This window comes from Phalacrocorax aristotelis, chromosome 1 (assembly GCF_949628215.1).
Source record: "Phalacrocorax aristotelis chromosome 1, bGulAri2.1, whole genome shotgun sequence".
In the NCBI taxonomy this organism is placed as follows: domain Eukaryota; kingdom Metazoa; phylum Chordata; class Aves; order Suliformes; family Phalacrocoracidae; genus Phalacrocorax; species Phalacrocorax aristotelis.
Window position 1 is genome coordinate 110,077,392 of NC_134276.1, and position 16,260 is coordinate 110,093,651.

General features: G+C 39.9%; 1 long non-coding RNA gene across 4 annotated transcripts in view; it reads right to left on the bottom strand.

Moving 5' to 3' along the window:
• LOC142061119 (uncharacterized) overlaps positions 1-16,260 on the bottom strand; it is a 248,412-nt gene that overhangs the window by 206,816 nt on the left and 25,336 nt on the right. For 2 of the 4 annotated variants that reach the window (XR_012662065.1, XR_012662067.1), the window contains exon 2: positions 14,540-14,612. The exons of the other annotated variants lie outside the window; for them this stretch is intronic. This is a non-coding gene — a long non-coding RNA (uncharacterized LOC142061119). The remainder of the gene's footprint in view (positions 1-14,539; positions 14,613-16,260) is intronic. 4 annotated transcript variants of the gene reach the window in all.

The following is a 16,260-nucleotide window of genomic DNA, read 5'->3' on the forward strand; positions in this document are numbered from 1 at the left end:
ACATTTTTGCTATGCTGGTCTAACTAATGAGATTAATAAAGTCTTTGGGGTTTGGTTTTTGTTTTGTTTTGCTTTGCTTTGAATATGTAAACCCATAGATTGTACGGCGTTCATTCCTTCCACCTAGATGCCATTTTAGACAAGTTCATATAAACCCAGATAGCAAATGACTTCACACTCTCCCATCCTTCCAGCAGTTATAGTCTGGCCCTGAACATTAACGTGAAACAATATGAAGTTTCCTGTTACACTTTTTATTGCTTTTGAATCCAGCCTCAATCTTCACCTTTACCTCCCAGAGTAATTCATTAATCACTTCCTCATTTTTTGCGTTGACATAAGGATAGCATAAACATAAAGAAAACAATGATTCAATATTATAGAGAATCTGAAACAATGCAATCTTTTGTCCTCTCTACTCACCCTTTTATAATTACACTTATATTAGTGTATTTGTTTTCTTATCAAAACAAATCACTGCTCAATTAGAGTGCTTTCAAATCAAGTAGAAAAAAAGGCACCTGAAGAAATGCAGAAATATTTTTGCCTAAGTTTAAATTTCAAAGGGAAGCATAGAATCAGCCTGTTCTTTCATTTATTCTGAAGCATTCAGAAGTTGCTTCAAAATGTGCTTTCTGTTTTCTCATTAACTTTTAAATCACCTTAAAATCACTTGGGGAAAAAAGGAAAGAAAATAATAATTTAAAAAAAATAAACAAACAAACCCCAAAACAAGATAATAAGCTTAGTTTCCTTTTCAGGAATTGAGAAAATTCGTTCTACTGTGCAGTTCATTCCTTCCTGCTTTTTTCTTTGTCCTGTAAGGATTTTCTGTCCTTACAGGGGGGAAAAATATTACCCTGTCCTAGAATTTCTGAAGCTAAAACAAAATCGCATCTCTATTAGAAAATCTTATAGAATTGTTCAACACCCACAAAATGCTTCAAAAGGAACATATTTCCTGTTACACGACAAAGAATTTAAAGTCATTTCCATTGTTATTGTAATAAAGAACATTTTTTGATCCGTTCCTACTACATCCTTGTAGAAAAGTCCTGTGGGACTGAAGAAGTCATTCAGGATATTAATAATATTTAATTTTACAATTACAAAGACATTTCATTTGACCTGAAAGTTCAACAATAAGTTTCCAAACTGAATTGAAAAATATAGGGTTTCTCACTGAAGTGAAATGCAATTCTTCAATTAAATTAAAATGGAATTATAAATGGTACATATACTTAAATATTGATTAAAGAAAAAACCCAACTTTATTCCATGTAGTTGATTTTATATTTTAACAACAAATAAAGATATGCTAAACCAGACTCTCTTTTTAATGGGTTTGTATCATTTTCACAGAAGGAAGATGCTGACGGAAGCCTTAAGTTATTATTTCAGTTCATTCTGCCAATTGAACCCTAGCTTGTCTAGAACTTATTTTAAACAGATGTTTTATTCAGATGTTTCAAAAAAATTCAAGAAGTATATTTGAGGCATTTTAGAGACATTATTACCGTTATTAGAACACTTTTCTGTACATAATATATCCCATTGGAAAATAATATAAAACTAATTGAAATGGTTTCATAAAACATTTTACCTACAATTCTCAAATTTTACGAGAGCTCTGCGGAGCTAGGAAAGTTTTCAGATTAATCTCCCTCTCTCAAAAAATAATGACATTTTAGGGATTGTAAACAGTGGTAAATTTCGATCTAAAGGCTTCCATTGACCTTGATAATCCGTGATAACCTAGCTTATGTGTAACAAAATATATGCAAAATGCCAAAGGTTTATAACCCAGGTACAGAACGTCATTAATAGCAGCATCCAGCAAATTCCTAGAACTGTATCTACACCAACGCGTAAGTACTTGAGCCTTAACTTTACTTCCACGTCTCGGTGGGATTACTCCAGGAGTGAAGCTATTCCCTGTGTTAGCATCTGTTAAATGAGATCCATAATTACAGCTGGCAGTTGGAAAACTGAAGCAAAAATGAATTAGCATTTCAAATATTTATGTCAGTATATATACTATTCCCATGTCACCAACTACAGTCCCACCTGTACAAAATTTTATCCAAAATATGAGTATTTTCATATCTTTCCCTTTGATCTCTAAATACTTCGCTTGCATTAAAAAATACATTTAAAAAGCTGGTTCTTCACCACCACCCACCCTATCGAATGGTCAGCATTGCTATCACAAGAAACAATGCCTTCATGTATTACAAACTACTTCCTAACATCAGAGCGAATTCATTTCAACAGCAGTACAGATTTCATTATGCTTGAGTTGTTGACCATGTTAACCTTTATGAATTTTTTAATATGTAGATAAAAGAAATATTATGAATATGCTATCAGATAGAAGTAAACAGGAAGGTAAGTTATCTTAAAGGATGAGCTTTTTCTATGAACTTGGGCATGTCAGAGTTTTTTCCTCTTGCTTTTTTCCCCCCTTCTTTTTCACCCTCTTGCTTCTGTGGTAAAACTAATTCACTACAGTATTTATAAAACTCAAAATAATAAAATCCTCAAATAATGCATCTGCTGCTAGCAAAGAAAGTTGAAGCAGCCCCAGTTTGTTTTTTAAGCAGAAAACTTATCCTGAGGGCAAAAGCGGTCCAAAAGTATATGCCATTTAATATTTTACAGAATATATTTCCACAGAATACACTCTCTGTTTCGGAAGAATCGATCTCTCTCTACTAGAGTACTTGTGTCTTGTCAGAAAGCCTGAGAAAATGATAGTAGTTCAAGCCAAGGTAGCCTAGATAATCACTTTATTAAATTAAATGGAAAAATCATAATACTATATACTTTGTTGTATTTATGTGTTAGTTTCCTGACATGCACTCTAACAGTATCAGAAATACAAAAAGCTTTTGTATAAGAGAGCAATTCTGCACGTTATCATAGAACAAGTTTTACCTGTGGGAAAGTAAAGAAAAAAACTCTGAATTGAGAAAGCCAAGCAAAAATAAAAAGGGTCGTTTTATCTGTTTTAAGAACACCCTGAGACCACCTAATTTACTGCTTCTCTATACACCTTTAAGGAAAGAGAAACTGTGCCAAGCTGTCTGGACTCAGTAATTCAAGAAAAACAGAATGCAAACTCTACAATCAGAATAAAACCAGACACATGAAAACAAAGAATCTTCCAGCATCATTATCTTAGAACTCTTCTGTTGAATTTGAACTAAAATAATTTGATTTGATTAAAGCTGATACCTTTAAGTTCTGTACAAAGGCAAATAATTTACAAACACACCCAGGAAGTGTTCTTCAAAAGCAGGCAGTTCAGTGAAGTTTCAGAGGTGGAAAAGTTTGAGAAAAATATTACTGTCATGAATGAAGAAACAACAAGCAAGACTTCAATCTGTGTCCCATTACAAAGCTTTATTTTACATTATTAATTTAAAATTTAATGATGCATATGAAATAGATAGGCGTTGATTCTGCAAGTGCTTGCTCCCAGGAGTCCCACCACCTTGAATATATTTTCTTAGATAAGCAGGACTATTTACAAGTACGGTCATTTGAAGAACCAGACACCCATCTCCCTTCCCAAATATTTATGAAATATATTAGAAGAGCGGACAAGCCCTGACTCTGTATAACACCTCTGTTATGACACAGTATGTACTCTACAGCACTGTACTTAAAAGCCTACATCATTGTAAAGCTCTGTTGTAAATTTCCACGGAAAAATATTATAAAATATTTCTCAAATCCTGCAAACTACAATAAAAACGCAAATACGGGATCACAAGCACTGCTATGAATTATGTTGTTCAGTGCCAGGAATCTGTGCAATACCGCCAGCTTATAATACCGATTATGAGGCTGGACGTTTGCCATATGACTAAATTTAATCACAGCTAGCCTCTTCATAACTTAGAGAAAGTAGTTTTTTGTATTATAAAATCTTAAACTTTTAGACAAGATTTTGTAGGTAACTGATGACCTAGGGTTTGGGGATGAATACTCACAAAAGTAAGTGTTTGTACATCTCAAATACCAATTAAAATAATTTTGTATTAAGGTTACACGTATGTGAAATCACTAACCAGCGTTCAAGTACGTCTGAAACAGTGTGTCCCCACGTATGAAATAGCTAAGGGGAACAGGCAAAAACGTCGTGGAGCGTTACACAGATTCTAACGTTTCCTCCCCCTCGTTCATAGCTTAAAACGTACAGTTGTCAAACACGCCACTTATCAACCAGAGCATTTGAAAAAATAAGCACACAAAAATAAGCAGCCGCCAGCCAGGCAACGTGGTAAAACCTAATAGCTCGTCCGCTGGATGACACCGAGCATTCAGCGGGAGAAGGAATCTTTTTATTTAACAACCTGGTATTCCTTTAACGGAGGCAAACGCTGCATCAGAAGCGACATAACGGGAAGGCAGGCGAGATGACCATTTCTCTCCTCACAGAATAAAAAAACGCAAACAAAACCAAGCCCCCAAACCATTATCATGTGAAACAGAAAGGATCTCCAAACGCCAAGTCAACAGAGGGACAAGCAGGTGTTTGCATTCTCTGCCGTTTAACTCCTGGATTTCATTGTGTGCTTCACAGAAAGAAAAAGCAGTTTCATTTGTAGATCTTACAGGGAAACAAAGAATTTCAACAAGGAGTCCCGATAAACATCTTACACTGTTAAACATCTTCACCAGCAGAGAGAGAAAAATGTCCTCCCCCCCTCACTCCCCCACCTCGTTGCAAGCAACCGTGGACATCTTTTGTTCCCTGATAAATATTTGCCTTTGTCTTTTGTGATAAGGTCTGCTGCCTTCGCTTCGCACAGAAAGGGCCCGGTTGTTTCTGTATAAAAAAGATTTAATTAAGATCATTTCCGATTTTCCAGTCCCCCGTGCGCTGCCGAGAAAGGCGAGCGAGGGAGGACAAAACCCGGCCCCCGCCGGCTGCGCGCAGGGGCCGCCGCCGCCGCCGCCCTGTGGAACCGGCACCGGGAGCGCGGAGGGGCCGCAGCGGGCGGGGCGGGGCGGGGCGGGGCGGGGCTGGGCGGGGCGGGACGGAGCAGGGGCCTCTCCCCCGGGGCCAGGCCCGGGCGGGACCCGCGGGGGGCTGCGGCGGCGGCGAGGGGTAGGGCCAGGCCGGGACCGGCCTGACAGGGCCCGGCACGGCCGGGCACGGCAGGGCCGGGCCGGGCAGGGAGGAAGCACGGTCGCCGGCCCCGGGCCATTCGGTGGCCGCGTCTCCCAAGGAGCGCCAAGCGCAGCGTGTTCTGCGGCCCCGGCGCCCAAGAGAGAGGCCGGGGCAGTCGGGGGAGGGAGCGCGTCGGTTTGCTCTGCGGGAGAGGGAGGAGGAGGAGGAGGAGGAGGAGGAGGAGGAGGGAAAAACATCTCTTGGTTGTTGGCTGATTGGGTTTCGGGTGGTTTGGGTTTGTTTTTATTTTTTTTTTTTTTCCGTGGGATCAGACTGAGTTTCTCTTCACACGACGCTTTTATTTCAATCCCTTCAAGAGCAATGTACAATTTGGGGTTTGCATCTTTGTCAAAATACAGGCTTCACAAAAACATCAAAACCTTCTTACCAAATGAAGAAAAAGAGTGCTTTAATTACTTTAAAAACATTCTGTCTACAAAAAAAAAAAAAGCCGTGCCAGAGTCTACAGACTCTGCAATAGCAGTTCTCTGAGGACTTCACCTATTTCATATACAGTGGTTAGAATTCGCAAAACTATTCCCACCGCACCAGTAGTTTGAAACACTGAACAGAAAACCTAGGAAATAAAGTCATTATAATGTGTTTATACCCGCACACACAGTACACAACTTCCAAAGCTCTTAGTCCTCCTGTGTATGTTCTTTTACTGGAATTAACGCTCTTTACCGTGCTGCCTGCCTGCAGGACCCAATCCTGAAATATTCCTGCGTGCCAGGTACTTCTGTCAATCTCTCTTAGACGGGGACTCGCTGCAAGCCTGAGCCCCTCAACAGTACGCACTCCCTGCGTAGCCCAGGACAACATACCTGCTCACAACCACAGACTCATTACTTCACTCTGTATGAAATTTTGCTAAGAAATATCAACAAAAAATACTGGTCTAAACTAGTGGGAACTAGAATGCAAAATTTAAAAATAAGTGATATGAGTAAGGAGGAATACAGCAAAGAAACTCCACTAGTTGGGAGAGAGAATTATTCCTGCAAGCCAAGTATAAAACGCAGGAGATGAGATCATACTGTGGACATGACACAGTCCTGAGACATTTTCCTTTCGTTAAATATTCAGAGAGCACAAAGTTGCATTTTTTTTCCTTCAAACCTCGGCACAATAAACTACATTTCTTTAACATTTGTACCATGCTTTGAAGAGCACAACTTTTTTTTTTCTCTAGGAATATCAAAGTTCTTATTTCATGAAATAATTTTTAGACTTATTCATTGTGTGACACTAAAGGCAACACTATAAACAGGAAAAAAAAAGGTTAATGTAAATAAATCAAAGTCATTCTACCCTTCTCCAGCCATCTGTCTCCCCATAAATACAGATGCGAAAAATAGAATTTGCTAAAAGCAGCTATTTTAAAAGTCTATCACATTATTGTTCCAAGTAAAAAAAACAAGAGCAGAAAGTGCTAACAGTATCATCTTACCTGCCTTTTAAGCAAAAGTGTAAAAAACACAACACACAAGAAAGCCTGCAAACTGACAAAGACTCTGGATTAGCGACAGCAATTGACCCAGGGAAAATGAATCAGACTCACTTTTTCTTTGAATGGAACAGATTACTTCCCTACATATTGACACATCAGAAACATGATTACGGCTCAGCTTGAAACTACAGTGTGTACCATACTCCTCTATGGTTTTAGCAGGCTTGCTCATCAAAGCACTCCTTCAACAAGAAGTATTTTTCATGATCCCATAAATGTTGCACTAACAGTTTTCAACTGAGAAAGGTAAATGCACCCTATGTCGGGCTCCTTTGCATAGACTCATTTCATGAGCTCTCTAGTAGCTAATGAGTAAAAGCCCCATTTTTTTAACCTCCACTACTAGTGAAGTTTTAAATTAGATGCCCCACTAAAAGTCTTGAGCTTCCTAAAGCACAAGTGTGAAACTAAAGTTAGTTTTATTAGCAGCACCACAAATTTCACACGGTGCATCAAGGTGACCCAATGCATATTAATATGTCTAAGAGCAGTACCTAAAAGACAGTATTTTTAAAGCTACGTAATACAAAATCTTTGGTATGTCTGTGTTTCGCGTACCGGTGAGCAGCAGGATTCACTGAAGGATACATTTACTTTTTTACGGGGGAAGAAAGTCTTTAATGAATGATAATGACAGTACCACAAACAGAATACTGTCTTTTCACAGTTTGTATGAATTTGATGACAAAGAAGGCTATAAACAAGACCAAAGAGTGTAATGGGATTAATCCAAGATTATCTTAATTGATCCTCTCCGTAAGTACAGTGAAACCACATTCACTTAAGACCATTCAAGAGGATAATGAGTAAACAAGAATTACCTACCTTTAACATCAGCATTGGGCTGACAATATCAAACAACCATGCAGAATACTGGACACAAATTAAACTAAGATAAAGATTAAAAGCTTCTGTCACTTACAGAAGGACCACCAAGAGACCTACCTATGTTTCAACTTGTGTTTATATAAGCAGGCCAGATAAAGATAGCTGTAAACTTGAGGCTACTTCAGTACACCTGGGATACACTTCTTAGCATATACTTATACTTGAGAAAAGTAAGATAAAGCCTTTTCCAAAGGTGATCGGGGTTATATTTTTGCCTACAAAGTCTGGGGCTAGAAAGGAGGTTTTTATTTATCAAACAAAAAAATGTGGTAGGACTATTTGTACGTGGTTCAAATATATTTAAGAAATAAGGAAGTGCACTTAGTACCTACTCCAATATCTGGCCCCTGTTTAAATAACACATGACTAAAAAATGTTAAGTGTTAATAATCAAGGAAAGCTAGAAACTTTACTTAAGGAGCTATGGATTGTAAGTTAATCTTATCTTTATCAACTCAGTAGGACAAAGAAGGAAGCAAAGGCAAATATGTAACAAACAAAATATGCTGCCTATCACTGGCAAGTCAGGCATGTTTCACACAGAACAGAAAAACCACTTATATAAATTTTTTGCTGGGAAAATACCTTTTGTTTCTAGATCACAGTCATTACTGTTATTTTTGTTGTGTTGCAAATTTATGTTATTGAGGGTTTTTGGGGTGCTTATTTTTAACCTAATAATCTGTTCATATCATATATTCCTGACAGTCCATGTTTATATTTTCTGATTGAAGATATATGTAGAGAAACTGAGTGTGCAGAGACAGGGTTGGGAATGCCTAAACCTGCCTGGAGTTGAATCTGGTGAAGAATGTGAACGGCAACAAGAAGGGCTCCTACAGATATTTCAGCAGCAAAGAAAAGGGAAAATGTGGGCCTGCTGTGGAAATGGAACAGGGGACATGGTGACTGGGGACATGGAAAACACCAAGGTGCTCAATGCCTTCTTCACCTCTGGCTTCACTGGTAAGATAGGAATCCCAGGCCCCTGAGATATGAGGGCAAATCTGGAGCGAGGAATTCTTAGCCTCGGTGGAGGAGGATCAAGTTGGTGAACTTTTAAACGAACTGAAGTAGACATGAACAAGTCCTTGAGACCTGACAGGATCTACCCATGAGTGCTGAGGGAGTGGGCTGATATCCCTGCAAGGCCACTCTCAATAGTCTCTGAAAGTTTGTGGTGACTGGGACAGGTTGCTGAGGACTGGAAGAAGGAAAGTGTCACTCCCATCTTCAGGAAGGGCCAGAAGGAGGATCCAGGGAACTGCAGGCCAGTCAGCCTCACCTCAGTCCCTGGAAAGGAGTTGGGACAAATCCTCCAGAAAAACACTCCAAACACGTTAAAGACAAGGAAATGCCAGGAGTAGTCCGCATAGGGACTGCAGAGGAAAAGGCGTGCTGGACCAGACCGAGAGCCTTCTATGATGAAATGAGCAGTGAGCGTTTTTCTTGGTTTCAGACGTTTTACATGGCCTCCCATAACATCCTTATAGACAAAGTAATGAAACATGGACTAGATAAGTGGACAGTGAGGTGGATTAAAAACTAGCTGAACTGCCAGGCTCAAAGGGTTGTGATCAGCACAGAGTCCAGCTGGAGGCCAGTCCCTAGTGGTCTGCCGTGGGGTAGATACCAAGGATAATGTTTTTTAATCATCTTCCTCAAGGACACAGGTGATGGGACAGAATGCACACTGAGTGAGTTTGCTGATCATGCAAAACTGAGAGGAGAGGCTGATATGCCAGAGAGCTGTGCCATTCAGAGGGACTTCTACAGGCCAGAGAAATGGGCCAACAGGAGCCTTATGAAGTTTGACAATGGGAAATGTCCTGAACTCAGGGAGAAATAACCCCAGGCACCAATACATGCCCGGCTTGTAAGTGGCTCTGCAGAAAAGGACCTTGGGTCCTGATGGACACCAAGCTGATCATGAGCCACCAACGTGCCCTTGCAACACGTTGACATCCTGGGATGCATTAGGATAAGCATTGCTAGCAGGTCGAGGGAGGTGATCCTTCCCTTCTGCAAAGCCCTGGTGAGACACACCTGGAGTGCTGGGTCCCATGCTGGGCCCCCCAGTACAAGAGAGACAGGGACGTACTGGAGCAAGTCTAGCAGAGGGCCACAAAGATGATTAAGGGACTGGAGCATCCGTCTTCTGAGCAGATACTGAGTGAGCTGGAACTGTTCAGCCTGGATCAGGGAAGGCCAGGGGCATCTTATCAATGTGTATAAATACCTCATGGGGGGAGTAAAGAAGATGGAGACAGAATCTTCTTGACAGGATGACAGGCAATGGGTACAAGCTGAAATACAGGAAATTTCATTTAATGTAAGAAAACACTTTCTTATTGTGAGGGTGGTTGAACAGTGGAACAGGTTGTCCACAAAGGTTGTGGAGTCCTCATCCTTGGAAACATTCAAAACCCCACTGGACACGGTCCTGAGCAACCTGGTCTGGCTGACCCTGCTCTGAGCAGGGGGTTGGATCAGGTGGTCTCCAGAGATGCCTTCCTGCCTTAGCCAGTCTCTGATTCTGTATGTTAGGCACTATGATAAACTTCAAGGTAAAAACACAACACAGTTGCATGTTCACTCCTTCTAGCCACCAGAACTATTTCTATTAACTTACCCAGGCTGGAGAAAAAAAGAAATCAAAACCAATTTGGAGTTAGGTGAGTGGATACATAGCTACAAGAAAAAGCTGTAAAGTGAAGATGGACTTGGCTCATCCATAAAAAAAAGTATATATACAGAAATGAAAGTAGACTTCTGATCTGAATCACATACTGGAGCCAATCCAGCAGAAGCCACCAAGCTGCCGAAGGGCTGGTGCCCACGAGGCAGGAGGAGGGGCTGAGGGATCTGGACCGGTTCAGCCCACAGGCGAGAAGGCTCAGGGGAGACCTTATTGCTGTCTCCAACTGCCTGAACAGAGGATACAGAGAAGACAGAGCCAGATTCTTCTTGGAGCCTCACAGGGGAACTACAAAAAGCAACGAACATAAGTCAGAGCATGGGAAATTCTGATTAGATACCAGGGCTTTTATTTGTTTGCTTGTTTTACCAAGAGAGTGGTCAAACACTGGTACAGGGTGGCCAGACAGGATGTGGAATCTCCTTATGGAGAAATTCAAGACACAACTGGACACAACTCTGGGCAACCAGATCTAATTAGATCTGTTCTGAGTAGGGTGTTGGACTAGAGACCTCTAGAGGTCCCTTCCCGCCTCATTTATACTGTGATGCTGTGATCACCATGATTGCAGAAAGACTAAGAATGTAACTTCTAGGCAACTTTACAAACATAAATATATGGAGTACACACAGGTGCTTGTAACTGCATTTTTCTTGATGAAACTTAAAAGAATTAAAAAATGCATGCCATAAAATACAATGAACCTCTCCTCTTTCAAACTGGTTACTCCTCTGCAGAACTAGAAGCAAGAAGTTACCTTTGTCATCAGAGACTGGTTTGGAAGATTTACATAACTGACACTTACTTTATATTTATTTTATTAAGTAGATAACAAAACACACAAATCCAATGCCAAGCTTTTCACTTCTGAAGTCACTTGTCATTTATACCTTTGATTGTTACCCTGTCAAGACAACAGGGTTTTCTTCTCACAGATATTTGTACAGAACTAAGTCTTATCTAACTCCTGATGACGGTTCTTGGATGTACTACAAGATACATCAGTAATATTAGGAGAACCCACGTCAACAAAGCAAACCAGACCAAGCCAAAACAAAAAAGGTATTAATGCCAGACAAGAATCCTGAAAGTTTTTAGCAGACACATGTGTGTTTGTGGTGGTGGCATGGCAGAAGATAAAGCTGGACATTGCACTACACTTCTAACATTTGTTCTGCGTAAGCATACCAACACCAGTAGGTATAGCCCCGTGCTGGCCACCATCAGCAAAGGGTGAGGGGATGTGCTGGGCAGACATTTGAAATTAGCTCAGCTGTTGATGTGCTACGGCTTTGTTCATACATATAATGCCAAAGCACGAAAAGCCTTCCTCCCTTCAGCCTTGGCACTATATGAACAGTTTCCCTTCTCCCACAAGCACGCTAGGAAGCCTGCACAGCACTGTGCTGCGTGGATAATATACCGGCAGCAGTGCCTCCTTTGCCCCTTAACCAATTCAACAGTACAGACAGGCCCTGCAACCCCAGGATTTGGGCCTTAAATTTACATCTACCTCTGGCTGGACATGCTTGGACCTCTTCCCCTCAGACCAGACTGTGGGTTACTGTCCCCACAAGTACCTCAACTGGTTCCAGTTAGGTTCAGGTTTGCTCCCACCAGGACTGATGACAGAACAGTCAGTGACTAGAACAAACCCCTCAGAGTGCTCTGCTATTTGTTTACAGGAGACAAAACAATGGAGCAAACAGGTCTGAAAATAGATTCACATGCTTCCCTATTTTTCCTTGAAGTTCACCATTCCTTGAATCCTCTTCTATATCCCTTGTCTGTTCCAGGTCCTTTCCCTAGAGAAGTATTGCCAATGAACACTCTCCCACACAAAAGGGATTTTTAACTCTTTACTGAACCATTGTGCTCTTGGTGCCAGCTAGACAGAAATGCTGTATCTCTTTCCATTGGATTCCAGATGCTGTATGAACTGGTACTTTGGTGTTACCATCATGCACTTTCACGAACAAATTCGAGGGCCGCAACCACATAAAAAATTTTTTAAAAAGCAACCAATTATATAATAAAACATTTTTTAGTAGAAATGACCCTAAAAGGAAATTGGGCTACAGAGTTCCAAAGTAGTTTTCATACTACACTCCTACCGGCGTAAGTGGAACCAGCACTTCTTGGCACTGTGCTTGATGTCGTACAAATGTATTAAAAAAGGCTTCCCTGCACTGAAGATTTCATATATTTTTTAGCTACCCGAGAAACCTCTAAATCAGAGGTTTAATTCACTGGTTAGTGTTTCAGAGAGTTTGTATGAGCTATAGGAGTTAAGTTAATTTTCTTCAGGGCATGAGTTTTAGGTTACATTTTTTGTTTCAGAGAAATACATTCCAAATGTCATCCATGTGCTTTCCCCTGCCTAGCAATCCCTTGCAGGCATCATCCTGCATGTCTTTTAGTAGGGAGTTAAGATGGGCATCTTCATTCTTTCCTACTGGGCTTTTCCTCCAAAAGATTAATTTCCAGCCTTGCTTGTTTGCTTTCTGCTGGACTTGTATTCCCAGGCTACTTCCCTAGGAAATTGCATGTTTCAGACTATCTTAATATCTCCGAAGCCTGCTTTGAAAGGGCCAGCTTGTCCTGAAACAGGATCCAAAGATAAATTGGGTTGCCAGAGGCTTCATATACAAGCACTCAGAGGAGAAGGTCAGATTTTTATTCTTAAAAATCAATCAAAAGCATCTACTATCTATGAATGTTTAACAAGATTTTTAGGATAATTTTGTGAATTTTTTTCATTTGATTCATTTCACTCTAAACCTCTAATATGGTCCCTCGTGCTGCTAATTTATGCAGTAACAGATGTGAATAAATTGACTGTAATCCCTTATGCAACCGATTTTGCCATTGCCTATCATCTTTGCTATTCTTTCTATTCTATCTTTTGCTTATCCTTTCACTTAGGCATAAGTTGAACAAATAGTTGAGGGTTCTGAACCTTGTTTCTTCAGTTTTCTCCTGACTGGTATAGTGGGTACACCAGAAGCATTGGAGAACTGGTGTCAGAGTTCACCATTAGGGTGTTCAGGCCAAAAGGTGGATATGAAAAACGCCAGTGTCTCTGAAGTCTTCAGAAACCCACTGAAACCTAAAAGAGACCAACTGAGCCCTTGTGAGACGTACTGAAATGTGAAATCATAGAATCATAGAGCACATTTTTGAAGCACTGGAGCAGACCCCCTTGGAAATCCAGGGACTACTTTTCCTTCAGTGCACTCTTGTTCTTGTCTGGTTCTTAAACACACGCCCAGTTCTTTCCATGTATAAATATCTCTCAAAGGATACCAACCTAATTAACTTCCTTCTGTGTCCAGTTTGCACTTGAGTCAGACCCAGAAGCACAGTCACTGAGAGCCCAAGAAAGATACAGTCAACCTGCTTTTTGTTTGGGGCTTCTATACCAAAATCCAAATTTGCCCGAAGCAGCTCCTGATTGAAACAGCCAGTAGCATTCTGCTCAGTCCTAAACTGGCGTTTATTCAATGTGGAAAGAATACAACTCTTCAGCTGTGAAGGTCTAGAGCTCTCCACTGAGCATGTAAACACTGAAGCATTCTGAAAGCTTGCAACACGGCCAGATTTGAGCAATTTTTGTAGTACAAATGCACCTTCCCTTCTGTCCTGCTACATTAACTGAAGGGCAGAAGACACTTTCTATCTGGATGAGGTTGCCTGATTATTAGTGCAAGGAAGGGTTTCCTCTAGATTTCTGAATCCTTTGGCAGGAGGGGAAGGGGAAGAGTGAAGATGATGGATAATTTTAACTTCAAAAATTACAGTTTGCCAGAAATTGAAAGCGGGATCTTAGAGTGGAAAATGCCAGGCACCATTCATAGATTACTCTTGCCAGCCTGAAGGCAAAACCTGTAATCCTGGACAATGCAAAACAGGAGTTCTAAGCAACCATATAGTGAATATTTTAAAACATTAAATTTGTTAAAAAATACAAATCTATACAACAGAAGGCCTATGTACAAAGTCCAAGGAATAGCAGTGAGGTCAACTGGAGCTTAAGAGTCTCCTCAACTCTATGCAAGTGCATCGTTTTAAGTGTGCAAGTGATTAAAAATTGTGTGCTTTACTTATCTGAGTTTCAAAAAAATAGTTCTTTCAGGTGTACATTGACTTAAAGCATGAAAGTTCCAAGCAAAGAAACTGGAATTGCACTTCCTTTATCCAACTCATCAGCTTCACACTAATGGAGTAGTAACAACACAGTAATGCAGCTATCCCTTACCATTCAAGCTGTAGACTTAGTGTTTAAACGGTGACTTGTTTTTCCAGATATGCAGTGTAAAATCCCTAAAGACCTAGAAAAGGAAGGCAATAAAAGGCAGTTAGAAAAGCACGTCTTTTGCTAATTTTGACTGGATGTCTGTTAACTTTGTATGATTTCTGTTTTGCAATCTAGCTGAACACAGCAGTGGAAGGCTAATTTAAATGATGCTGGAATTAAAGCCTTCTGAATTTTCAACACTATTGTGCCAATAAAGGCTAACTTGGCAACTTTAAATCATTAAGTCACATGCCAAATGTTGTGTTCATAGCTACCGTCAAGTCATTGGGCCGAACTCACCTGACCATGTTATTTAGGAAGGAGGCATTTCCACATTGCTTCAAAATCCCTCTTTTTGAGAAGACACTGATAACTCTCCTTTGCATTTATTTATCCATTTTCCTTCTTATAGCACAGATAGTTCTAAGGCTTCTGGAGAAAAATTAATTTGAATATTAAAATATCCCATATCTACTTGGTCAGTTAACACACCAACTCCTCATATTTCTTTTTGTAAACTTACATGTCAAAGTAGGTGATACGTGCTACACCAAAATTAACAGCAGTTACGACAGGTCAGAAGAAAAACAACTTTCTCCTCAGTGCAAAAAAAACCAGTTTTAAAAGTCCATGTCGTTTAAGGTCTTGCCTAATTTGATATTGAAAAATTCCCAAAATTATTACTTTACACTAAGGAGAACAATACTTATATTATCCCTTGAAATAATGATGAAGATTGTCTCCATTACAGATTCTGATCATGACATCTCTTTAGTTACGTATCAGAGCATCTCTTTCAACCAATTCGTAGTCTAAGGTAACGAGTCTTGCAGAATGCAGAGAAATACGACTCCAAAATAAGAAGCTGCAATATTTTTCCTCAAGTACCTTCAAAAACAAAACTCTTTGTTTTGGGACACTCAGCAGGAAAGCTGGCACTAGGGGCATACAAAAGGCCAAAGAGGAAGAAAAAACAAAAGTGAGAAAAATATTTATAATTCTGATAGAAAACATTGTACAAACCCAGTGCTTCTGTTTGATTTTTTAAACTGAGGGTATATTTCAAATATTCTGTAAGAGATTTTAAACAGCAATCTGGACTTTTAATATTGCTAGAAACATAAAAGATTGTTAAAGCAATAGCTGTACCATCTAATATTTCAAAATATTCTATGTATTTCTTAAATCAGCATTTTTCTTACGATATTCAGCAGACAGTATTCCCACTAAGTAAGAAGCTACGTAAACCAATAACTAAAGCCAAATATCGAAGGGGAATTAATCAGAAATATCATCACTTCCAATATAGCTATAGTACTTCTTATATAGCTATAGTACTTACAGATGGAAGACACACACACCAACACACATGCACACAAATGCCAGAATCCTTAAGAAATCATCACAGCACGGTCTCCACTTACGTATGTTCCCTTGTGGAGAGCTAATGCTACATATAACGGAGACTGTGGAGTGGAAATATCAGCAAAGATCAACCATTGTAAATCTTTCTGCAAGCACTGGAACTGACACAGCTAATTAAACTGGTTCATATAAGAAACGGGCAAGTCCATAAACACAGTAGAAAGACAAGTAATTCAAGTAGTTAATTCGCATAACAAAAAGCAAGTCCATAAAGTTGTTTCCAATTCAACGCTGCCCTTAAGAAGTGCAGTCTCCTT